This window comes from Hemicordylus capensis, chromosome 6 (genome assembly GCF_027244095.1).
Source record: "Hemicordylus capensis ecotype Gifberg chromosome 6, rHemCap1.1.pri, whole genome shotgun sequence".
Taxonomy (NCBI): Eukaryota; Metazoa; Chordata; class Lepidosauria; order Squamata; family Cordylidae; genus Hemicordylus; species Hemicordylus capensis.
The window spans coordinates 107,632,257-107,659,119 of NC_069662.1; positions in this window are offsets into that span (position 1 = coordinate 107,632,257).

Genomic DNA, 26,863 nt, shown 5'->3' on the forward strand with positions numbered 1-26,863 from the left:
GAGAATAATAGAGACAGGCACTTCTGTTTAGTTTTCCAAGTACACCTTCACATAGTATTTGGGTATTTCATGAGCCCCAGCATACCCAAATTTGTAGTTTTCCAGCATTTTTTGGTCTGGCTACGTCCACTGCTAAATAGTTTTTGAAATATTGAAAGATTAATGTGCTTGACTTGTATTTTTCATCTGATATTATGGTAAAGTTATCTGAAAGATGGGTGTCATATGTTTGGATAGGGGGCGCAATTTCATTGCTTGCCCTAGGCGCTATTTTCCCTAGATACGCCTCTGGGTTCCAAGTTCCATTCCCTGGCATCTCCAGATAAGGCTGAGAGAGACTCCTGCCTGCAACCTTGGAGAAGTCACTGTCAGTCTGTGTAGACAATATTGAGCTAAGTGGACCAATGGTCTGACTCGGTATAAGGCAGTTCCCTATGTTCCTATACTTGGCATTTCACTGCCCAAAAGACACTCAGATGTTATGTTTAAGTGAAGAAAACACACGTGCATTTCATAGAAAAAAGGCCAATACCATTCCTATGGTGAGCTGCATGCCTTTGCATCGGAGGGCTACAGGCCACCTCCAGCCTCAAAGGCAGGATGCCTCTGAGTACCAGTTACAGGGGAGTAACAGCAGGAGAGAGGGCATGCCCTCAACTTCTGCCTGTGGCTTCCGGCGGCATCTGGTGGGCCACTGTGCAAAACAGGTTGCTGGACTAGATGGGCCTTGGGCCTGATCCAGCAGGGCTGTTCTTATATTCTTATCTTGCCAAAGGGGCAATCTACAATATTCCCCCTTTGGATGTTACATCAAAAGCATGAAAAATAGGTGCACAAGTTATTTGTGCATGGATTTTGCTGCTTAACTGTAACGTGCAAAGCTACCATTGCCAGAGTATAAATGATCTGTTAGGGTTTGTTTTCACAGACGTCTCTTGCTGGAGTTATAAAATCACAGCAGTTGTTCCTAAATATAATGGCCTTGCTTTGAATTGATTCCCACCGTCTTTTCTAGTTGCCTAGTGCTTTGCCGTTGCCAGGCAACTGCAGGTCATGCTCCCTAATCACTTCCAGAGAACCCAGAAGTGTCTGGGGATTGTGTTCCGAGTTGCTAGACAACTGTAAAGTGCTCCCCCCCTCCACTGTGCTGCTCTCCGCTTCCCCAACCCAGAAAAATTCCAACCAGCCAAAGCTGAAACACAGGAGCAAGGCGTGTCAGTGACAGGCAACTTCCACATATTGCAGATTCTACATTGTCCCATGCTCTCTCTCTCTCTCTCTCTCTGCTGTTTTACAGAACAGATCCCCCCTCCCCGATCATGCCTCTGCAGTCTCCCTTTCGTTTAAGACATTTGTTCCATAATGCAAGCTTAGTATACATGTGGTGAGGCAATTCTCCTCACCCCTGTTTCCTCTCCCTACTTTTAAACACAGTCATACCAAGAAGATATTCACATGCACAGGCAAAACTGGGGTAAGGAAGCCCAGCCTGGTTTTGCCTCTCTGTGTGTACCGTTGGGATTGGGCTCAATTTCAGCAGCGCCTTCGAAAATGAGGTTAGGAGATTAAGCAATCTCCTAACCTCGTTTCTGTGATCCCCTGCCAGCTGTGGCAGACGGTGGGGATCCCAGGCAGCTTCAGAGAGGAGGGATCCCCCATAATGCACCACACACTCATGCAGTGCATTGTGGGAGATCGAGGGCGGGCAATGCGTCCTGGCACCCTGGCCCTCTGAGCTACCGGCAGCAGGTGGTAGTCGTCTAGGCAGGCAATCCGCCCACCGAAGAGATTGCTCTCGGTCATCTGTGGGGAAGTAAGCTCTTTAAGGCTTCCTCCCTGGTAGCCCTCTTGCCCTCTCTCACTGCTCATGAGAAAGGGCTCTAAGCCTATCACTACTATCAGAGTCAGTTTCAGGGGTACACCAGTCTAGGAACTGGCTGAGAGCTAACAAAAGGCCCATGGCTGACCTCTGTGGACTCCTAAATCCCAAACGGAAGTTTCTGAGAGAGGATAGGAATGACAGAGGCACAAGTCCATGTTGCTGCTGCCACCTCTTCCAAGCAACCTCCCCATCTGCCAATGGGACCCTGCCCCAGAGGCCTCCAGATAAAAGTGCCAGGTGAAGGCAGTGGCAATGAGGAGGGTCTCTTGGCTTAGAGACTCATGCTACCACAGAGAAGAGAGCTCGTCGTGTGGTAACAAGCATGACTTATCCCCTTAGCTATGCAGGGTCCATCCTGGTTGCATTTGAATGGGAGGCTACATGTGAGCACTGTAAGATATTCCCCTTAGGGGATGGAGCTGCTCTGGGAAGAGCATCTAGGTTACAAATTCCCTCTCTGGCATCTCCAAGATAGGGCTGAGAGAGATTCCTGCCTGCAACCTTGGAGAAGCTGCTGCCAGTCTGTGTATATATACTGAGCTAGATAGATCAATGACAATACTGAGCTAGATAGATCAATGGTCTGCCTTGGTATATAGCAGCTTCCTATGTTCCATGTTTCTGTGTTCCCATCAGTCAGTGTGCTTCCTCCCAGAGGCTCTTGGGAGGAAGTCCATTGGCCAATTGATGGGGAAGGAGGATGAGAGACAGGCCACTGGGAGAAAGCCAATTATCCAGTGGGGAAGGGAAAGAAGATAGAGTCACTGCTGCCAAGCCTCTCAGCAGCAGTTCCTCGCTTCTCTCCCCAGAGGAGATATGTGGCAGCAGCACTTTGCAGGAGGAACCGTTGCTGTTGCTGTGCCCTTCTTCGGATATCCACAAAGAGTAAATCCATCTGCTGCTTCCCCCCTGCCTGCCAGCCAGCTAAGTAAACGCTCCCTGCAGGGTACCCTGATGTTACATGCCATGGGCACCAGTTGACCTGGAGCCAGTCTTGACTGCCATAACATTCTGCAAGTCAAGCAAGGTCCCATTTAATTGCAATGCCAAGCAGCCTAGATGAATGTACTCATGTGGCATTGCCTGGCAGCTCATTTAAACCATGTCCTCAGCTATGACATATGCAATCGTGGCATGCTAGCTCGGTGTCACCCTGCCTAGGATACAGGTTTTGGATTTCTACTGTTCTCACACTGGATGGGCCTTTTATTCTACTCAACTTGACCAGAAATGTGGGGTATAATATATAGAAATAAATAAGTAAACCTTAATTGTAGAGATTCCTAAGTATACTTCCTAGGAAGTAAGCCCTGTTGAACGCTATGGAACTTTTCTTGTAATGAAACATACATAGGGTTGTGCTACATGCTGTGTTACTTGGTTGTAGTTTGATGTGGTGCTAGCCCTCTTGTGCCTTTGTGTCTGTAACCCATAAGTCTGAGCACAAATATCCAGTGAGGCTATTCTCACGATGGGGGGGGAAACCAGGCGAAGGGAGCCCAGCCCAGTGTTCCCCCATAGGGAGCACCACCGGGCTCGCTGGCAAGCCCAGAGGTTCAACAGCGGCTAGCCTGCCAAAGCACCCCTCCTCTAAAATGAGGTTAGCAGAGTGAGTGCTCCGCTAACCCCATTTTTTGGTTGCAAAAAACGCAAGCCTCCTGGTGTCGGGGGTCCCCCCCAGCACTCATATAGGGCATGCTGGGACTTCTGGGGGTTGGATGGCCCCCGATCACCACCGTCCCTACCATGACGGCGCCGGTAATCGTGTGGGCGGCCCATCTGGCTGCCCAGGGAGGGCATGATACTCGTGTGAGGGGAAAGTGGGCTTGACCTGCTTTCCTGACCAAACCTCACCCTGCTCATGTGGAGAGCCTCTATGAGTCATAGAGGTAGCATGAACCCCAACATGTATTTTGGCAAAAATGAAGTAGCCACCACATTCCATGAAGTTCTCTTTGCCCAGGGACATCAGGGCAAAAGCAATTGTCAATGTTCTACTACTTCTTGGCAGTAGCAGTCCTTACCATGCATTTTTCATGAACCAAACCAAACTAGAAGTATCATGAATGTAATTACTGTGGCGGCTTAGAAGATATGAAGAGAAGATAAACTCATCTTAGGTGGATGCCAACATGATTGGCATTTAGAAGGAGAAAGTAGCTGTTGATCTGGATAGGCAGTGAACGGAAACCAGTTTGCAAGTCATATTTTGGCTGGTGACATGCAAGCTGAGTACATTCTTACAGAAGCTCAACATATAGCAAAGTGGATATTTAGGTTGCAGTCATGCACATTCTTCCTTAGGAATGAGCCCCACTGAAAACCAATTAGACTTACTCCCAAGTAGCGATGCAGATTGTAGCCTCCATAGCTTTATCACTCACTCAGTCCTCTGCTAGCACATAGGTGGTCAAGTAAGCAAGTTTTTCAGCTAGCAGAGAATCCCAAAGGACTCTGTAGTAATGAATGCAAAGCCTTATTGTGAGGATTACCATTTAGCAAGATCATGCTAGCTAATTCAACAAGGCCTTTATATAATATAGCATTCCACGCTTCCACAGCTAGCTGTGAGAACTATTTTTTCTTCTCCTATCTGGTGCCTTGTCTGTCTACAGCAACTGAAACACATGATAGGCAGGTTGCAAAGAACATTGGGCTACAGTGCACTGCAATGAAACTGCACACATTCATCTGCTGATGAGAAATGGCCATAGAGGTTATTTTTGTTTTGCGGGAAATTGCAGTCCTAATCCTCATAGAAGTCTGGCAAAACAGACTTTTTGTTTTAATGCTGTTGAATAACGAGACAGACAAGTAACAGCACAGGAGCCACATTCTCCCATTTTGAAAATGAAACTTTTATCACAAAGCTTTTTATTACACCCAGAGCCCTGTTATTAAATATTTTCCACTTGCAAATTGACCCTTGGCAATTTCCTAGAGAACACCAATGCTATAAATATATATCACTGTAAGTCTGCCTGCCTGATTAATCTAAATGGGTTCATTGCTACGATTTCACCTCAGGTGCTGCCTGATCAGAGTCACCAGTTTGACAAAATAGCCTTAATCTTCCTTTAATAAGCATGGATATTTCCTGAATGAGCAATTCATCTGAAGGGATGGAGAGGTGAGCTTTGTGCTCTGCAGATGTGTGTTTGAGTGTGGACATGTGTGTGATCAACATACATTTAACAGTTGGAAGGGAGGGACAGAGGGAGGGAGAAAGAGATTGGAGAGTTTCCAGCTGCAGTTAGTTAGAAATTGGTGTGCAGCAATAGTGGGAATGCAGATCTCTGGGGATTGTTTGCCCCCAGGCAGGGTTGCAGCTAGGTAATTATGGACCCTGGACCTAATGAGCTTACATCTCCTCCTTCACAAAATAAATAAGCATCCTCTCTCCATATACCTACATTTCACCACACACCCACAGATCTGGTCCCAAGTACACCTCCCCCCACTTGCCAATAAAAAAAAATCCCTATGCAAGCCCTAATGGATGGTTTCACATAGATTCTTGACCATTCACAAACTACCTGGGACACAACGTGTCCCTTGCTCCACAGTCCAAACACAAAACTAACTTGCATTCATAAGCGGGGGAAATTAAAAGCACAACACATGCCTCTTGCTTCACAGTTCTCATGCAGACCTTTTGGACCACAAACCAACTTGAGCTAGCACATTTTTTTTTTAAAAAATGGTTGCTTGTTTTTTCAGATGTTAGTTCTGCTTTCACTAGGTGTGAAGTACTCTATAAAAGTAAGGTAAGTCAAGTTGATTTTGACTCCTGGAGCCCACAGAACCCTGTGGATTTGTTTGGTAGAATATAGGAGGGGGTTTACCATTGCCTCCTCCCGTGCAGTATGAGATGATGCCTTTCAGCATCTTCCTATATCGATGCTGCCCGATATAGTACCAGCAGGGATTTGAACTGGCAACCTTCTGCTTATTAGTCAAGCATTTCCCCACTGCGCCACTTAAGGTGACTGAAGTACTCTATAGATAGAGCTTTACTGCATCGGCTGTGGGGAGGGATCATTAAAAATCACAGGATTGACTGATTTCCTTGAAATAATAATACAGAGTCCTGCCATCTGGGGCTACATGTGTGCCCAATTTCAGAAATCTAAGCTCAGCTATTTTGGAAATGTAAACGGTTGGTCAAAATGGGGGGGGGGGAATGTTGCACTATTTTTATGAAGGCAAAGGGCAGAATCCTTCAAGGGGGGGGGGGCTTCAATTCCAGATTTTTTCTATTTTTCTTCCATGAAACAAGCCACTTATGGGACTTTTGGGGGAAAATTTTTTAATACAAAAAAATCATTAAAAATAAATGAATTGACCAATCCAGTTCAAAATGAATAAACAGAGTCCTGCTAACCTGTCCTACATCTATGCCCAATTTCAGAGCTCCAGGCCAAGCTATTATAGAAATATAAAGGGGTGTGTGTATGAATAGGGGGTGATATTTACCTTTTTTATGAAGGCCATGTGCAGATTCCTCCACATGGGGGTGGAATGATGGTCAAAGTTCCAGTTCTGTTTATTGATTTAGTCACAGGCTATTACAGAATGAATTAAAACTTCCAGAAAGAATTAACCCTACAAAAAACTATGAGCAATGGTGTTCAAAGTAGGCTGTTGCTTCCTTGGAGAGAAATTGTGAGCTGCTGTTATTGAATCAGAAGTGAAGAAACAGCAGCAGTATTCTTAGCAGAAATCATATTTCTCACCAGGAAATGATGGAATCACTGCAGCATTTTTGCAAAAGAATTGAGGGGGGGAAATGAAAGAAGAGCACCCACCAATCAATCCTGAGCAACCTGGAAACTTTTCAAATGCCGCTGATACAGAGGCTCAAGTCAAGGGGTGACTGTAGAGCAAAGAGTAGGCTTGGATGGTGGAGTTTTACAGTCCATAACAAAACACTTTGCCTGTGTAGAATCCTACTAACAGTGATGGGAGGGAAAAGCCGGAGGAGCATCTCTGGAATTTGGAAAGATTCTGGGGGAAATCTGAGATAGATGTAAGTTACAGCCATGGGTGTGGAGCAACCTTTTAATTGAATTATTCACCCCACATGCACCCATGGAAGGGAAAGATTCAGAAGAAAACAGGGAGGAGGTCCTCACCAGAAATGGGTAGCTTGGAGAGAGACAAGCTGAAGCCTGGGATCTCTCCCAGTGGGACTAGCTGTCATATTTACAGCTGCACAGAGATGTCTGAAGGAGGGCCGGGGGTGGGGGCAGTTGTGCAGGGGTCCAATGCTGCCTTACGACCATAGTGACTCTTCTAGTTCTGACTAGCTTAAGTCCCATTAATTTCATGGGAACTGCTAACACTGTTGTGTTTGGATAAATGAAGCTGTTTTGTGGACCAGAATTTTCTTTCTGGAATGCAGTTCCTATGGCATGGTAAAATTCCTTGTCTCTGTCCCCTAACCATGTCAATGGAATCCATTCATTGTCAAAAGTTAGGAAGTGTGTGTGGGGATTGCAGGCAGGGATTGTTCTAACTTGCATTTGTGAGTAGCAAGAAATAAGCAGGGAGACTGAAGGGACTGACATCTTCATGTGTTCCTAGGGTTGAGACAATTGTTTCGGGTAAAGAGCTAAACATTCAGAAAGATTGTTCACAAGACCAGCCCTACCTGGGTAGAGCCATGCAAGCCTGGGTGAGACTGCTCATGTGAACAGCCCCATAATGTAGTTTTGCCCCATAGCCATGCCACTCATGAAGCTAGGTGAGGTGGCCACTTCAGGCATAGATTGGTGGAGGTGGTGGATTTCTCCCCATCTGTCTCCACTGGTCTGCCACCTCCAGCTGCCTTTACTGAACCTTACCCAGAAGTAGTGAACCAGCTAACTCCAATCAGGTAACACTTTCTGTGTGTGTGTGTGACTTGACTACCATTCACAGTAATCAAAATCACACAATTTTCTTCCTCAGAAAAAGACACAGCTGCTGTGCTGGGATGGCTTAAGTGGCTCATGGCTGCAAATTTTGGGGAAAAGATAGCTGGGCAAGTTAACAAGAATTTTTATAAGGTGATTCATAGCAAATCACATTAACATAGATATTTACTCTATTCCATTACACGTTTCTCCCCCCCCCCCCCACTGCGTGAAGCAGGATGATGGACTACATGGGCCTTTGGCCTGATCCAGCAGAGTTTTTCTTATGTTCTTACATTTTCTGTTCTCTACTAAAAGTCATTCCTTTTGCAATTGCCTTTAACATAACAGACAGAAAGGTTGTTCACATGACTGTATACCTGGGGCTGGGGCAGGCTCAGGGGAGGGCAGGATTGTACCTACCTTCCCCCTGCACCATCAATGGCTCTGCTGCCCACATGCCCAGATGAGCAGCATGACAAAAAAAAATTGGAGAGATTGCACGACAAATGAGTAACCAGATAAATGCACTGTGCCAAGAAAATAAATCAATGGTTACTAGTGGAGATGATAAAACTTCCAAAACATACACCACATTCAAAAAAAAATTTTGCCCATGAGAAAAACCAACCATATGTATTTATGTAGCAAAACTCAAAGAGCTACAATATTGTGAAAATATCCATTGTATTTAAATATATGCAGTGACATAACTTCAAATAATCGTGATATATAAATCACGTCAATCATGACTACATAAGAACAATAAATACAAATGGTGCAAAATAGTCAAGAGTCCTTGAAATCCACATGATAAGGTGGTGTAGAGAAATCTTTGTTGCTTGTAGAAAAAACTGCAGGAATTCTAAATGCAGAAGTGCAAATGCTGATCAGCAGATCTATGCAGGAATATCTGTCTGAAACAAAGCTGATGGGCTAACCCGGGAAATTCTTTAGCCCATTTCGGACATCCTTCATCAGAGCCCCAAGGCTTCAATTTCCTCCAAGAATATTTTTTGGAGTTAACTTTATCCTCCTACATCTCATTGGAGAGACAAATCATTCAGATGAGCAGCATGACAGCATGAAATGGTGCAGTGAGCAGGAGGTGGGGGAAGGAAGCCCAGCCACCAGGAATCCCACAATGCACTGCATGAGGACTGCAGTGCATTGTGAAAGTTCCTTCCTCCAGCCTCTATGTTTTTAATGGCTGCTGGTAGCCTGAAAGGAGATGGGCAGTGAGGTAGAAGGATTGGGCAGTGAGGTAGAAGGTGTGCGTGCATTCCCTTACCTTAGTTTTAGCTCAGGTTTCAAACCTGGGCTACCTGGCAGAGGTGCACCAGGATCAGGAGTGATTCTGACAGATTTCACAACCAGGTCAGGGGGAGGAGCGTCCTTGCTTCTAGCATACTGCTAATGCACCATGTCGCTTACACAGTACATTATAGGATATCCGGAGGCCTGGTATCCTTCTTCCAGCCTGAGAATCAGTGCACTGCTCACTACAGCACTGATCTTCTGGGTGTGTGAGCTGGGAAGGCAGTCATGTGCCTTTTATTAATCTATGGAATTCCTTGCCATGGGATGTGGTGATGGACACCAGCTTGGATGGCTTTAAAAGGGGCTTAGACAGATTCATGGAGGACAGGTCTATCAATGGCTACTAGTCTGGTGGCTGTGGGCCATCTCCAGCCTCACTGGCACGATGCCTCTCAATACCAGTTGCAGGGGAGCAACAGCAGGCACATACCTCTTGCCTGTGGGCTCCCCAGAGGCATCTTGTGGGCCACTGTGTGAAACAGGATGCTGGACTAAATGGGCCTTGTGCCTGATCCAACAGGACTGTTTTGTGGGGGGAAGGTAAGTAGGGGCCTGCCTTCCTCCCAGCCTTCCTTTACCCTGGTATTATGGTTATGTGTTTTATTATCATGTTATCAACATGCTTAGTTTTCCCATGCTAAATAGGAGTTGCAGTAAGGCCCCATCTGGAATAGGGAACTGGGACTCCTAATGAACTCTTTGCTTCCACCACCATCCTGACCTGGGTCTTCCACTTCTGCAGCTGCTCTTCAGCACACAAAAACTAAGCACATCAGGACCAAGGGCATTTGTAAGTAACACACAGGTCTACAGTTACCGTAAGTTTCCAAATGTCTGAATGGATGCATCTGAAGCCCGTTCTAATAGCATCTTTGATATGTTTGGCCACGGATACATTTGCTTTTATTTTTGAAAGGGCAAGTTGCTTTTAGCTTATGTACATTTTGTGACTCTTTTATCATATTGAGTTACCTTTATGCTGACAATTGTACAGAAATACCCACGAGCATAATATAATCAGCTTCTGACTGAGTCTGTTACCTTTTAGAGTGCAATAGACAATGCTGATCTGATTTCAGCCTAAAGACATTTGTACAAATCTGTCTATGGGGGAAGGGATTTCCCTCCCTGCCTTAGCAATCTGCAGTTCTATTCTTTTGTCAGAAGTCAATAGGGTTCTGCCCTTCGTGAGTTTTTGGATGTTATGATTTATTCTGGCCTTCACTTTGTCATTAAAAGAAAAAGGACCCAAATAAGGCTTCTGTGTTAGAAACGGTTGCAATTTCAAATCTCATATTTTCTTGGGCTGCCCTTGCATATACGGGTTGACAAACCTGAGCTTAATCCTTGAATCCTGGAATCACCCTGCAGACTTGGGATTTTCCCAACCTGGGTCGGGCAAGCTATGGTTTCAGGGCAGAGGAGACCCTCCCTTTTCCTGGTCTGCCGAGGCTGCATCCCAGAAAGCTCTGTAGCAGCACTCATGTTGCCAGACTTCAGACAAGGCAGCATGTCAGCCATTGGCCACAATCTTAAAGGGGGTGTGCCTGGAGTGATCATGCCTTTTCAGCATGGACTGCCTGCCCTCAGCAAGGAAAGGGTATTTAAACCCTTTAAACATAGGCGGAACTGGGAGGGGCAGGCAGGGCATGTGCCCTAGGTGCCTCTGAGGTGGGGGTGCCACGCCAGTTCCTGCCACCCCCACCCCATTGCCCACCTGCCCAGCCCCAGTTCCCCTCAGCCACTTGCCTCCAGCTCTGGCCTAGGATCGGCGAGGCCTAGGATCGGAGCAGCCTGCAAACTGCAGAGCTCTTCTCTCCCCACCTCTCAGCTGATCAGCGAGTGGGTGGGGCTTCCAGAGAGGCCTCCAAGTAGGCCTCCCTGAAGCCTGAACCCGGCAGGCCCCAAGGGAGGCAGCAAGCCAGGAAGGAGGCTGGCAGAGCTCCCTGCAGGAGATCCTCTGCCCAGACCATCCAGTACAGCCTTTGCCAGGTAGGCTGTTAATTCCTTTTTGTGGTTACCCCCCCCCCCCAATATAGAGATCTGCTTGCCATAGGGCTTTGATAGGGGGGGTGGGGCGAGACTGAGAAGTCTCTGAATATTTAATTTAAAACACTGAAAAATGTGCTGGCTTTAAAAACAAAAACTATCTAAAAAGGCCTATAAGTGGCTTGTTTCATGTCAGAAAATTACAAAAACTTCTGGCACAAATATTCATTCATTCATTGATTCATTCATTCATAAATGCACTTATGTTCAAGTTGTTTTGCAACCCAGAAGGTCTGAGTGAGAACTGTGAAGCATGTGTTGTGCTTTTATTTTATTTTATTTTTCTTGTGTGTGAACTGCTCTCCAATAACTTGCAGGGACTTCAGGGTAAATCTGGCCAACATGTGAATGCAGCACCTCCATTCCAGAGGAGATGTGTGTGAAAGAGCTTTAAAAACCTCATGTGAAAAACCTCCTGGAATCAAACTTTACTGAATTTGTTCAGAATTCTGAGAAAACAAACATAGGCTCACTCTGCATGGTTGAAAGTCTCCTTTGCTAATCTGCAGTGAGGGGGCCATTTTAATAATTAGTGTTTCTAGTGTGTTCTAGGCATTAAAAGTAGCACAAATATATAGTACTCAATGTATATCACTATATACTGTGAAGTGTGCATCTGTGTATTCAGTGAAATGTATTTCCAGGCAGCATACTTATTTTGAAATATCAGACTTGGGGCCTGGGGTGTGTGGAGGCCCTGGACTTTGAGGGGCTGGGGGCCCATTTTAAAATCTCATCTTGGCCCATTCCAACCTTGCTATGTCCCTGACGGTCACTACACATGGGTTTCTGCACAACACCTGCACAGAAGAAACTTCCATGTAGAAAATGTGTCTCTTGTAAATTGACCCTGAATTTTCCATCTATGACTGGGATATTTGAGAGTTAGAGTAAATAATAAAAGAACAGCACGCTGCTTGTGACAGGAAGGGGCAAATTACAATGATTTCTTAGTCTGGCAGGGGCTGGTTTTGGCCCTGGCAGAACTTGGCTGTCTGCTCCTGTTGCAAATGCCTCTGTCTAGTATGGCAAAATAATGTATCCTCCTCCCTCTTGGTGTCAAAGTAAGCACTGGTGTGGTGAATGCACATATACCCCATCATGAGCCAACAGTCATCATAAGACAAAGGCTGGCAGGAATCATTCACTGGCTTATAGACCCCTACCACCACCACCACCACCACCACCACCTTCTTCTTCCCCTATTTTGCTTTTGGCTATTTGGGCAGGTGATCCTCTAGGACAGGGTTTCTCAAGGTGTGGGTCCCCAGATGTTATTGGACTTCAACTCCCATAATCCCCAGCCCCAGTGGTCTTTGGTTGGGAATTATGGGAGTTGAAGTCCAATTACATCTGGGGACCCACACGTTGAGAATCCCTGCTCTAGGACAAAGTCATGTTTTTTTAAAAAAAGAATGAGATGAGACAGAGAAAATGACACTTGGAATCCTCGCATAACTCCTGACTGTTATTCTAGGTCTTTTACAGAGATGGCTCATGTTTTCAGGTTTTGATCAACAACCATGTCTAGATGGTACAGTGTTCCTTTTAACAGGGATTTCCAGATATTGTTGACTACAAGTCCCATCATTCCTGTTTGGACAGGGGCGCAATTTCAGTGCTTGCCCTAGGCACTATTTTCCCTAGTTACGCCTCTGCCTTTAAATGACATTTAAACCATTTAAATGATTTAAGAGGGCCAGTCTGCTGGAGAGGACTGTAGGACTGTGCCTTCATGGGTTAGGCCATCCAACTATAGGGCCCCCCGCTAATTCCCCCCCCCAGTATATCTGTTTAAAAATAAAATTCATACTCCTCACCTTCCCCTCCACATACAACCCCTACAGACTCCCAAGGAGTCTGGGCATCTATGTTACCTGCTGTTTCCCTATGGACTCAGTCTTGCGAGATCAGAGATGGCTCCTAGTACACCTTCAAAATTCCCAGGCTGGGACTGGCATTGTACTGTATGCAGACTGGCCACTGTGGGGCATCGCGGTTGAGTGGAGCCCTTATTTTCAGTGATCCCTGACAAGCTGGGTGCCCATACTGGGCAAAAATCAACATGCTTATGTTCCAAGGGATGACCAGATTGCCAGAATGAGCACTTTCACTGGTGCTGTCCTCCAGGCACCATGACCTAGAAAGCTGTTGGTGCAGTACTCTTCCCTGGGACTTACACGAGCAAGTGGATCTAGCAATGGGGCTAGGCAACGACAAGACACTATGGCCCTCATGCATGTCAATATGGCCTGCCCCTCTCATGAGAGAGGAGTCCGTGGGAGAAGGGGCATCATTACACATTATTGACTCAGCCCCTGAAATACCATCTTGGTGTACCCCAAGATGGTTCTTTTCATGAGTAATGCCATAGAGTGCATGCTTGCACCTGAGGGGAATGGGCTGGGCATCCTTCCCCTACTAATTTGTACCAAAAAAATGAGCAGAGCCATTCAAGGACTCCAGGGGCTGCCTTTCAATCCAGACTCTGGATATTACTCCCCTGGCATGTGTTCTCTTTTGTTGGGGAACAACTGGGTTGCCTGGTTTATGGTGCCACCATGTTTCTATGTGCTTGTGCAAATACTTCTTTATCACTTGAGTTGTGAAGACTTCTCCACAAAATGCCCATCTTGTCATCCCATCCACTTTTTCTGAAGATTGCCAAAAGGGGCGAACATGAGATCCAGTAGAAAGTGGGCATCCCTGAATGTGGCTTTCCCCCTTGACATGCTGTGAAGCTTGGGATACAGCAATGAGACATCTCTGTTCCTGGGCAATGGCTGGAGGAGTGCAGAGACAGTGGGGGGTGGGGCAAGTGCTTGGAGAGATGGCCAGTGAGAAGCATGGCAGGCATAGAGCTGGTGTGTTTCCAGGCTGGTCTGACCTACCCTCTCTATGGTTTTGGTGGCAGCCACAGCACAAAACCCAGTTTATGGCAGCGGCAGAATTTAAACAACATAATGAGGCTATTCTCACAACCACAGGAAAGTGGACTAAGGGAGCCCAGCCCACTTTCCTGCAGTTGTGGGGACTGCTGGGAGCTGTGTGGCTCCCAATGATTAGCCTGCTTAAGTTCCCCCCTTAAACGAGGTTAGCGGAGCAAGCGCTCTGCTAACCCTGTTTTACTGATTGTGTGCCGCCATGGTGTGGGTCTGTGCCACAGTGACACATGAGTAGATCCTCCCATCCGGGAAGCTACCAGCAGCCTCCCAGCCTCGGGGGTCTCCCCAGAATGCCCCTCACACTCACTTGGATCATCCTGGGGCTTCCGGGGGCCAAGTAGCCCCCAATTCCCACCACCCCTACCGGCTTCGTGACAGAGCCGGTAATCATGTGGGCAGCCAATCTTGCTGCCCAGGGACAGCTCCCTGTTCATCTGCGGAGAGAGCTGGCTAAGCCCACTCTCCCCGCAGAGTCCGGTAAGGCTCTCCACACTGCTCCTGTGGAGAGCCTCAATGCCTCCTTCAAACCTCAGACCCGAACAGAGAAACTCGCTACAAACCAAAGGCTCAGATTATGGTTTCAGCTTGAAAACCTCAGGTCACTTTTATGACAAAACCACAGTTTCACACATTTGGATGTCCACAAAATGGAACCTCTGCTCCCTTTGCCTCTGGTTTGGCATTATGTCAAAGGTGGCCTTGGTGTTTTCAACATGGTTGTTAAAAATGGCAAATGATCGATCAAAACTTTTTCAAATGTTGTTGTTTGAAGCATGGGAATAATGTTGCTGTTTGAAGCCTCAAAACATTCAAAGTGCTTTGCTTTTGATGCTTTAAAAAATTACATTCAGTGCCTCGGTGCTTTACCATTTTGAGGGCTGTGACATTTGGAGCCTTCTAATTAAGCTCATATTTGAATTCAAATGTCTAAAAATGAGAAATTACTAATTTATTTCTGCCTGACTTTGCAGCCTGACTAACCTAAATCAAATTATATTTATTATAGTGAAAGACCACTAAAAAAGATTACAATACACATATGCAATAACAGTAACAATTCAATACCAGTAACAAGATGAACCTATTTCCAAAGGACTAGCATTAACAGTAGATCCAAAAGTATTCTGGCAAAGTGCCCATTTTCCATTACCAGCAAACATAATCATTGTATCACTGAAAATGGCAGTCCAGCTAACTTGTCCTACAGTTGTGTTCTGAATCTATCTATCTATCTATCTATCTATCTATCTATCTATCTATCTATCTATCAAAACATTTTTATACCACCCCATACTTACATCTCTGGGAGGTTTACAACAGAATAAAAACAAAGTAAAACATTAGTTAAGTCAAAAATGAAAAATTTTAAATTTTTGTACAGATAAACATTACAACAATTTAAAATTTTTAAAAGAATATTTTAAAACAGCATTACAACCATTAAAACTATATTAATTAAAAGCCTGGGTGAACAGATGCATCTTTAAAGACTTTTTAAAAGCTGTCAGAGATGAGGAGGCTCTTATTTCACTAGGGAGTGCATTCCAAAGCCTCAGGGCAGCAGCGGAGAAGGCTCGTCCCTGAGTGGCCACCAGATGAGCCAGTGACAACTGCAGATGGACCTCTCTAGCAGATCTCAGTGGGCGGTGGGGTTGATGTCGAAGAAGGCGTTCTCTTAAATACCCAGGCCCCAAACTGTTTAGGGCTTTATAAGTTATAACCAGCACCTTGTATTTTACCCGGAAATATATCAGTAGCCAGTGTAGCTCCTTCAGTACAGGAGTTATATGGTCTCTCTGAGATGACCCAGAGACCAACCTGGCTGCCGCATTCTGGACCAACTATAGTTTCTGGACTACGTACAAGGGCAGCCCCACATAGAGCGCATTACAGTAATCCAGTCTAGAGGTTACCAGCAGATGTACCACTGTTTTGAGGTCGTTCACCTCAAGAAATGGATGCAACTGGTGTATCAGCCGAAGCTGATAGAAGGCACTTCTGGCCACCACCTCAACCTGGGAGACCAGGGAGAGGCTTAGATCTAGGAGCACCCCTAGACTGCATACCTGTTCCTTCCAGGGAAGTGTGACCCCATCCAGAACAGGCAGATCAAAATTATCTCTCGAGTTCCAACCCCACACAATGAGTACCTCCCTCTTAGCCGGATTCAATCTCAGTTTGTTATCCCTCATCCAACCCGAATGCTTTGAGATGGATAAAAGTTTGGGCAGTATATAAGCTAGCTAGCTAGCTAGCTAAATAAATAAATAAATAAATATTAAATTAAATAGTCAGAAATCGAGTGTAAAATGAAAGTTGTCTTTTGAATTGTCCCTAGAAGCAGGTTACAAACCAGCGTAGGTCACACTTCCTATGCTTTTTTGTTGTTGTTCTTGGCCTCCAACTAAAGATATGCTTAAGAGGTTCAAAAGTTAGCGAAAGTTTTAAAAATATGTTTCAAAAGTTAAACTACCATGAGGGGGACAGAGGGGAATCTCTTCTTTCATAAGATCCGGAGTATGTATTCATGAAGATGGGTCATGTGCTATCCAATTCCAATGTAATGAGCAGGGGTATAATTCAGTGTGAAAATATTATATTGCTTACCACTGCAATTTATATAAACCTATTGAACATACATTGCTGACAATCAAGATGCTAAGATTTGGCAATATATTTCTTCACAAATGAATTTCTTCCCTAATCTATATCTGGCTTCTAAAAAACATGTTTAATTCAATTATTATGATATGATTTGATCTTTTCAAGTCAGGAAGATTTGGTTTGACAATTATTTCTTAAATTTCAAACTGAAGAAAATTAGTCTTAGTCACTGCAGAGAAATCTTGGAATATGTGTTTCAGTGCTGAGATCGTATTGTCAGATATCTCTTAAGTGTTTTGAGTGATAACAGATGGCTTGTTTTACAGATGATTGATGAATAATACATTCATAGACTGATGCTGGAATTATAATTTTGCAAAATAAAATGAGTCTACTACTAGAAAAGCCTTGCATTACTATCTGTAGGAACCAGCTATGTTATATTAAGAGATGGATAGGGTGAAAGGTTTATTTTCTTAATAGGATAACAGGGTGGTGGTTTTTTTAAAAAAATGTTGGGACCATTTAGTGGACAGATATAAATCTGGGACTATTTTAATTGCATAATTATTACAATTCCCAACTGATTAAATAATTTCAGTTGATTGATCATGTACCTTTTAGCCAACTTGTTGATTTAATTAAACCAATCTGCATATGGCCAAAATCTCAGTGTTGGTGCCTTTGTAAGATAACATACAATGTAATAAACAAAAGCTGTCATTAATTATTAAAAAGAATGACAACCTTTAAAAAAATCTCTTTCATTCTCTTCTACAGTAATATATAGGGGTGTGCTCGAAACATGATTCACCTTCCAAATCATGGCACAATCTCTTTAAAATTCGGGGCTTAGCCAGCCCCTTTAATGTGGAGGAGAGCAGGTACATCCCTGCTCCTCCTCCACTCACTGCCACTTCCATAGTGGTGTTGCTCCCCTCTACTATCAATGTGCACCAGTGGCACTTTCCCCCAGCAGCCTGCATGTACAGAAGCCATGTGCATGCCGGTGTCATGCACAGGCTGCTGGGGGAGAGCGCCGCTGGGGTGCACTGATAACTAGGGGGAGCACTGCCAGTTGGGAAGTGGTGGTGAGCAGAGGAGGAGCAGGGATGGACCTGCTCTCCTCTACATTAAAGGGGCTGAGTAAACCCTCAATTTTAAAGGTATTGTGCCATGATTCAGAAGCCAAATCATGTTTCAAAACATCCCTAGTAATATACTGTAATCTAAATCAGGGCTGCACAACTTCAGCTTTCCTGCTTATGTTGGACTACAGCTCCCATCATCCCCAGCCACAGTGGTCAATAGTAAGAGATGATGGGAGCTGTAGTTTAACTTCTGCAGGGAAGCCAACGTTGGTCAGCCCTGCTTTGAATCATGTTAAGGGTAAACTGGTAAAGGAGGAAAACTATTTAAGACAGAAAAGGCAATGGGCATAATAGCTAACCAGGAAGTGTGAGATGCAGACATGTTAACCTTCTGGATACAATCTTCTGTGTGCAAAGAGTTGTATGTGGGTAGCCACATTTAGCACATAGGAGAACATCATATAAAGTGCTTCTGCATAACATACATTCACTGCCAAGTGAATGTCCAGCAATGTCAGCTCTGATAATCACACTTGCCTGGCAGGGAAAAGAACTGATGACTCCAGTCATATCTTTAGTGGTGAAGATCCTCACAAAGGAGAGCTTGTTCCCTCAAGCAAGATCTTGGGCTGTTGACTTAAAAAAGGATATGTTGAACACTGCACAAAGGTTTGCTTTGTTTATTTTGCTAGTGGTGTATAAAACGTTTCCAGACTTGTTCTGTTATGGGACCAAAGTTTCTCGCGGGATTCAAACCAGAGTTGGGTCAATGTGTGAAGAGTATCTTCTTTTATATTCTGGTGCCTCAGCTCTGGATCACTGGCTTAGGGTTGAAACAATTTGACACTGGCAATGCAGCTGCAAACAGCTGCATAATGCAGCACTTCCATCTGGTTTCTACTCAGTCTGAAGTTGTAGTAAAACTCAATCCAGTAGCCATCTGCTTCTAAGCTGTGAATTATTAGTTAATGCTATTTAAATAGGCAGGCTGAGTGGCAGAGTCTGTTTGCTTCGGTGATATAAACATGCAGAAATAGCACACTATGCTGAGCTGAACAATCAGTTTTAGGTAATGAGATTTGGGGTGAGGGTAGATCTGCACAAATGTGATCCATCAAGCCAAATGCAGCCCACTAGCCATTTATGGCTACAGTCCAGGTGCTTGGCAACTTTCACAATTTGTAATCCCATGTAGGCAGCAAACCCAGACAGTGATCTAGCACCTCATACATGGTTAGTAGTCCATCATAGTGCAGACATAACTGGGATTCTGTAAAGTGTTAGGTTTTACAGGAACTTAAGTTTCTTTCCTTTACAGAAGTTTTATTCTGTAAAATGTCCTTAACCTCACATTCTAGAGCAGGGGTAGGGAATGTGCAGCTCTCCAGATGTTGCTGAACTACACCTCCCATCAGCCCCAGCCATAATTTATTACATCTGGGGATTATGGGAGTTGTAGTTCAGCAACATCTGGAGAGCCACATGTTGCCTACCCTTGGCCTAGAGCAGGCCTGCTCAATTTAGGCCCCCCAGATGTTTTTAGACTACACCTCCCATAATCCCCAGCCACAGTAGCCAATAGCCAAGGATTATGGGAGTTGTAGGCCAAAATCTCCTGGCCTAGAGGCAAACCAGATGGGATATTAAACACAGCATCTTTTCATCATATTTCTTTAAAAACATCAGATCTGGATTGTGACTATGGTGACACGAATGAAGGGGGATTTAACGCTCTCCCCTAGCACCACAGTCCTGACAAAAAGTCTTCCCCCTGAAGCTGTTGCTTGCTCTAGGAAGGAAATTGCTAGTTTCCCACAGAAGCCTTCCAAGGCAAATAGTAGTAGTTGGGGTTTCTTGGGGGTGGGATATGTGTTGTGGCTGTGGCTTGTGAGATGTGATGAGGATTAAACCCCTCTCTGTCCACAACACAGCCCCAATCCAAATCAGGGTCTTGTGGCTGGGAAGACAGTAATAGACAGTAATAGAGCTCTTGGCACGATCCGGTCTGCGGGGAAGGAGGGTTTGACTTACCTTCCCCACAGACGATTGGCGCATAGTCCCTGGGCAGGTGAATCACTTGCCCAGACAAGCTGCAGCTCCCGGGGTCATGGTGCAGAGACCCACCACTGCATGTCACCCCACCCCCCGGAGACCCAATAATGCATTACTGGGATCCTCTCCCGCCAAACCACCGAGTGTGCCAGCTGCGGCTGCAAGTAGCTGCGGCTAACTCACAATTTAAAAAAATAGGGTAAAAGAGAGCTCGCTCCCTTAACCTCATTTAACCGGGAGGCTACTTAGGTAGGTTTGCCGCCATGTTGCCACCGGGATTGGGCGTAATCCCAGCGGTTCACATGAGCTTGCCAGACAGCTCCCAAACCCAGGTAGGAAACAGTTCTTGAGTGTGTGAATGACCTTACTGAGTATGACCATTGGTCCATATAGTTCAATGCTATCTACAGTGACTGGCAGCATCAGGGGTCTTTTCCAGCCTTATCTGGAGATTTCAGGGATTGAACCTGTGCCCTTCTGCATACAAAGCATGTCCTCTACCACTGAGCCACAGCCCCTTCCACTGAAGACAGCCTACAGCCGAGTTCAGATTAAGATCATAAGTATGCCACGAGTTGAAATAATTGATTTGCTTGAAACTTGGCCCCTATGGAGAACGTAATCAACATCCAAAATGGATGGGAAACTGGGGGCGGCCCTTAACAATGAAGGCTAAGCAGATCCACTCCCTGGAAAGATCCCAAGTCAATCTTTTTATTCTAGTGTGTTTCAGCCTATTTGTTTTCCTGTGTGAACAGGGAGAGGGTAGATCAGGAGGCAAAGAATCACAGTAGCCAAAAAGGAACAAAGTGCCTCTTATGGCACCTTAAAGACTGTAATAATCTATAAGGTGCCATAAGACCCTTGGTTGGTTTTGCTGCAACCCATCTTCAACTCTGGACATTGTTAAAACAGCTGATGGTTATTATTAAATTAAGGCAAGATGTTTAATATGAGTATAGTTTAGATGTGACCAGGCAGAAGATAGCAAGGAGACTTGAGCGCCCACACAATTGTCAAGTATGAAGCATCTAGTGGAGAGTGAAGTCTATGCAAGTACTATTGTGTGCATGTAACTTCAGTCATGTGATCACTGCAACCCATTTCTGACAGACAAATCTCATATCCATGGCCTATCCATATATGCATTTGTGTGCCTAGGTCTAAATGTTGTAGGCATCCTGTAGGAGACACATGAGCAGAAGGCTTCTTCACTCATCGTGCTGCATGTCGGATATACACATTTCTGGCTTTTCTGTGAACTTGCCCAGAGAGCCATCTAGGCAAATATACTTCTGAAATATCTTCAACAATATTACTAAAATTAAACCTGAAGCTTTTGGTTTTTCATCCCCCAAACCATTTCATATGGCAATGCTGGATGATTCCTACAGAGACTGGCAGCAGCTCTCCTGAGTGTCTGCCTGTCCAGACACAACCAGTAAGGACATTCCCTCTCTGTCCACTGATTCCCCTTTGATAGTTTCAGGTTTCATTCTCTCACCTGGAGAGAAACTTTCTTCTTCTCCTTCCCCCTCTTCCTTATGTATCTAGCAGCAAGGCATGTAGGCCTTATCTATCTCCCTGATGGATTTCCTAAATAAACTACTTTATTTAGAAAGTAGTTTTAACTCCATGTCTCTGGACAATATTAGTTAGCAGTGCTCTCCTTACTTCTACTGCAGCTGGGGTAGAAAATCTCTCCCCCACCCCAAGCTCTCTAATATGCTTTACCCTTTTTGCCTGAGGATTCCTACCCACAGGGGCCCATCTTCACTCTTTGTCCCAGGGCCCACTCCAGCCTTACTTTGCTCCTGCATGATATTGAGTTGAGTCACCTACGATTCGTCTTATCTTTTCTTTGGATCAGAACAGCTGGCTACTGTGCCTCTGTGGAGCATGGATCTTGACTGTGCAGACCTGGGATACAAAGGCATGGGATACAGTCCACAACTGGTTGGAACTTGAGGTATGGTACAGATGTTACATGATTTGCCTTTCAATTAAATACATGTTTTAATCACCTTTCTGCCAGAAGGCACCCAAGGCAATGTGCAATCAATCTAAAGACAACTTCTTTAAAATAACCCAATAACCAGGAAAACAGGGGGGGAAACACTTTTAGATCATGTCATTTGTTGTGGCTCATGTGTGCTCCTGAGGTATTATAATTATAATCAATGCAAGCACTTGCACATACATTAACAGAAGCACTTAACATTCTGTTCCTGTGGTGCTTGTCCCTGCTTTGATGCAGGCAGAGATGAAAAGTGCCTTCCCTACACCAGGAAAACAACTGTGGTTCAAAGCACAGCAACTGTGCAAGTCAGAGTAAAATTCTCATCAGCAGATGCCTGGTAAGGTCATTCCCTACATAAAGAAAACAACCTTTTGGCTGAATCCAGTCATGACTGATGCTATGACTAGTAGCTAGGCAAAGTTATTCCTGCCTGCCCTTATCAACAGGTCACTCCTGGTTCTTTATTCTTTTGTATCTGAAAAGAGAAGGGTATGGAGGAGGCATGAGGTGTCTGCTCAGCAACCGCAGAATGAATATAAGCTCCTGTAACAAGTGAATGTGACTTGAAGTCTTGGCATAATTATGTAACTAATACAATAGCCTGTGCTTTTTCTGTCATTGCGCAGAGTGCAGAGCCCTTTTGATGTTAAATGGAGTAATGGAACACCATTTTTCTCTTGCAGTGGCGTGGTGATGTTGGCTGTCACCCACGGTAAGATTATTTTTTTTGCACCCACCCCCCATGCTGCCACTGCTCACCCACTGCAAAGTCCCTTGCAGCAAAGTTCCCCACCCATGCACATGCCTTGTGCTCAGTGCCACCATCCTTTGCAACGCATTGCCACTCTTACTGCTCTTCCCCTCCTCCTGCCGCTGCCCTCCCACCCACCACCATTTCCCTACCAGCTCACGTGGCAGTAAGCAGCTGAATGGGCTCTTTACTCTCTCAAGTGAACGAGAGGAAATCGCCATTGAAGCTGCTTGTGAGCAAGCTGGGAAATATTGGGTATATATGCATCCTGAAGTTGACCACACACCATGTGGCTGACCACACACAATATTCACTTGAGAAAAGAAAGAGCCCATTCAGCTGCTTACTGCTGTGCAGGCTGGTTGGGAAATGGTGGCAGGCAACAGCGGGAGGAGGGGGAGGAGGAGGAGGAGGAAGGGATGACAGGTGAGCAGCCCTTAGAGAACATCTGCCCAATTACAGTTATGCCTCTGCTCTCTCAGCATTCCAGGATTGCTTCCACACTAGCCATTTTCTCTGGAATTGCCATAAATATTCACTCGCTTTTTATGGAGAATCAAGAAAGTATTGTTGTCAAATTGTTGCTTTCCAGTATTTTTTGTATTGTCTTCCTACGTTGTTTCAGACCTGATTCGTGGTGAATTTTCTTGTTGCAATAAAACACAGTTGCAGTGCCAGTCTGTCCAGCGTGACAGGCAAAGTGCTATTGATGCTGTTGAGGACTATTGTGCCGATAACAAAGAGCTTTCTTTCTCACCCCACCCAGATATTGTTGTGTTTTAAATAGCAAAAGAGTTGTGTATAAGCAACCCAGATCTGTTTCAAGACAGTTCCTGGAAATGTTTTTGTTGATTTCTTTCAGAAGCTTTCCCCTCTAGTATTGATCTAGCTGCACATCAGATGAGATCACCATTCAGTTTAACATAACTGTCATCGTCTTATTAAATAAGCGTAGCCAAGCCAACAGGCCACATTTTAGACATCTTCAGCCACTGCCAAGACATATCCTTCTTTCAGTCATTGAGTCAGATCAAAATATTCCCTTCCTCTGTTGAAAGAGGACTCCTTCCATTGGAGGAGGAACACTTGGATCCACCCATTATTTCCCAATGACTTTCAGATGCATGCATAAGTCTAATGATAGAGTCTTCTGTAATCATTACCAAAAGCATTCAAATACTTCTGCACAGTGGGAAACATAACAACTGAAAGCTACATCTCTCATGACTATTGTATCTAAAATCACATGACGGATTGCTCTGACTCTACCCACATCAACTGGACTTTCTGGACAACTGGATAGGACTGGTCTTTCTTCCCTATGGTTTTGGTTTCCACCTGAGAGATCATCTCTACCCATCCTTCCTCTTTCAACTTGATAGTGGGTGACATACAAAGCAAGGATTTACTATGCAGTGAAAGAGCAGCCTAACTGGACTAACTGCCTCAGAATGCCTTCCCCAGGATGTGCCACCTGAAAATATGTCCCTGAGGGTTCTGCAGCTCTCTGGAACATATTTTTGGGTGGCACAGAGGGCTTCCTGGGGAAGGGGAGGAAAGGGCATTCAGAATTGCTGCTTCCCCACTGCACTAGTGCAGTTAGTTGGGAAGTTTTGTTAGGCTGCTCTCTTGCTGCCCTGGTGCATGCTTGCTCTGTCAGCCATTATTCCCTCATGGTCCTGGCACAAAAGCTTTTTATTTAATATACATTTATATAATGCCTATAACAAAAAGACTCAAGGTGGTTCATAATAAAATAAATCAGTCAAAAGTTTAAAAATAGACATTTAAAACAAATATAGAATGCATATGTTTAGAACCTGCGAGAGTGATAAAAGCTTAGACCATGTGACAGTGATAGGCAGCAATGCTGAAAGCAAGACTGATGTTTAAAAAACATTAGGCAGCACCTCTATCCAAAGTTTTTACATCTTTCTTTATAGACTTCTGTGGTGACATCTTCCCAGAGGCATATCTAGGGAAAATAGCGCCTAGGGCAAGCACTGAAATTGCTTCCCCTGTCCAAACATCTGACACCCATCTTTCAGATAACTTTACCATAATATCAGCTTAAAAAATACAAGTCAAGCTCGTTAATCTTTTAATATTTCAAAAACTATTTAGCAGTGGACGTAGCCAGACCAAAAGATGCTGGACAGGGAATGCTGATTCTCTGTACATAGTGCCAAACTGAATATGTGTACAGTGACTTATATTATATTAAATTTTAAAAAAATATTTTTAACTGTAGCCCCTTCAGGAGGCTTCCTAAAGGGCGTGGGGGGTCTGCGAAGGTTTCCCCTCCCCCTGCTGGCCTCTAGGGCCTCACAGGCATCATCTGAGCATGTGCGGTGGCCATTATATATATATATATATATATTAATGGCCGCTGAAAACAAAATGGCCACCACACATGCTCAAATGGCCTCTGTGAGGCCTGGCATGGCCTAGGGCCTCACAGAGGCCATTTGAGCATGTGCAGTGGCCATTTTGTTTCCAGCGGCCATTTTTTAAATTTTTTAAAAGTGGCGTCTGGGGCACGTGCCCTGCCTGCCCTACCCTAGATACGCCCCTGCATCTTCCTCCTCCTCCTCATCATCATAGTTCCAGTATCCTTCCTTTTTTGCTTTCAAGACATCTGGGTGAATCTCTTGTCATTTCTATTTTCTATGCTTTCTACGACTCCTAGCTATCAGAGCAGCTATCAGAGAAAAAAGGCATCCTTTGATAGAATTCTGGAAAGCTGAAACATGTGGGCTATATAATATGCTACACCTTTTCATGTGACTGACCACAATCAGAACAAAATAGCCTTATTGCTTTTGAAGTAAATAATAGCTGAGCTTTCGAGCAATGGACATGTGTGAGGATTCCATTTGAATTGCCAGTTCAATGATACTGTACATAATGCAAGCACAGTTCAGTATAAAATGGACTACCAAATTCTTTGGATCAGGCCCATAGGGCATTCACAATATTTTTATTTCATTCTGGTCATGTATATTTCATTCTGATCTTTCCTACTGCCTCTCTGTAGGTGTTTGGCTTTCTCTGCTTTTCACATCCTGATTAGCACCACCAGGAGTACCTGTTAATCCCTTTACACCAAGAGCTTTGGCTTGATCATCCTCGTCTTGCACTTTTTATCCACCAGGCTGTTACTCAGAGAAATCCTCACACATCAAAAGACCTTTGCAAGAATGACATCTTCTCTTGGTGGGGTGCCAACAAATTGTTCAATTTGTTGGTTTATTAATGATGCAGCTTACTATGTCTTCATTACTATTTATCTCCTGTTTAAATAAACATCCAGGATTCAGGGTAAAAACATTTCACAGAAAAATGCCTTTCCTCCCCTGCTGAGGGTGTGTAAATGTTCACCAATGGGTGATAGCATGGTGATCAAAAATAAAAATCTGTTAATTATTTATTAATTCTCTATGTATACACTTCGGAAACTTTTGTTGAAAAGCAGTATATAAATATCTGTTGTTGTTGTTGTTAATGAATAACTATGTGAGGATTAGATTTTATCATGATGATGTCTGTGATTGCTCAGAAAAGGGCAATCACAATCATGTAAGTGTTTGGACCCACCTGTATACTCATCACATAGAGGCACCAGTTCATGCAATAAACTCCCACAGGGCTACAAGCAGGAGCATAGCTATAGGTGAGCAAATGGGTTCAAAGAACCTGGGGCCCCCAGCTCCTGAGGGCCCTCTAGCTCCACTCCTCCCTATTTTCTTCATCGTCTCCCTCTCTCCGAGGGGCCACCAGGGAGAGGCAGAGACAGGCCCCCTCTCCCCTAGCTATGCCCCTGGCTACAAGCCCCTGCAAGTGGTCCCGCTGATTCCTCCTACTGATGAAGTGAAGGCACCATATCTCAGTGCTGTACTCAGGGCACATGCTTGGCGTGAAAGGTCCATGTAGGAAACGGTCATCTCCAGTTAATAGGATTAGAGGTTTGGGAGGGCTAAGAAAGACCCAGAGAGCTGCTGCCAATCAGAGCACACAGAACTGGGCTAGATGACTCAATAGCCTGACTCAGAATGAGACAATTTAGGACTATAGGAAGCTGCCTTCTATTGAGTCAGATCCTTCATCTAGCTTCTTCTTGTCTACACTAATTGGCAGTGGCTCTCCAAGGTTTCAGGCAGGATTCACTCCCAACCCTACCTGGGGATGCCAGCATTTGAGCCTGGGGCCTTCTGCATGCAAAGCCGATGCTCTCCCACTGAGCTAGAGCTAT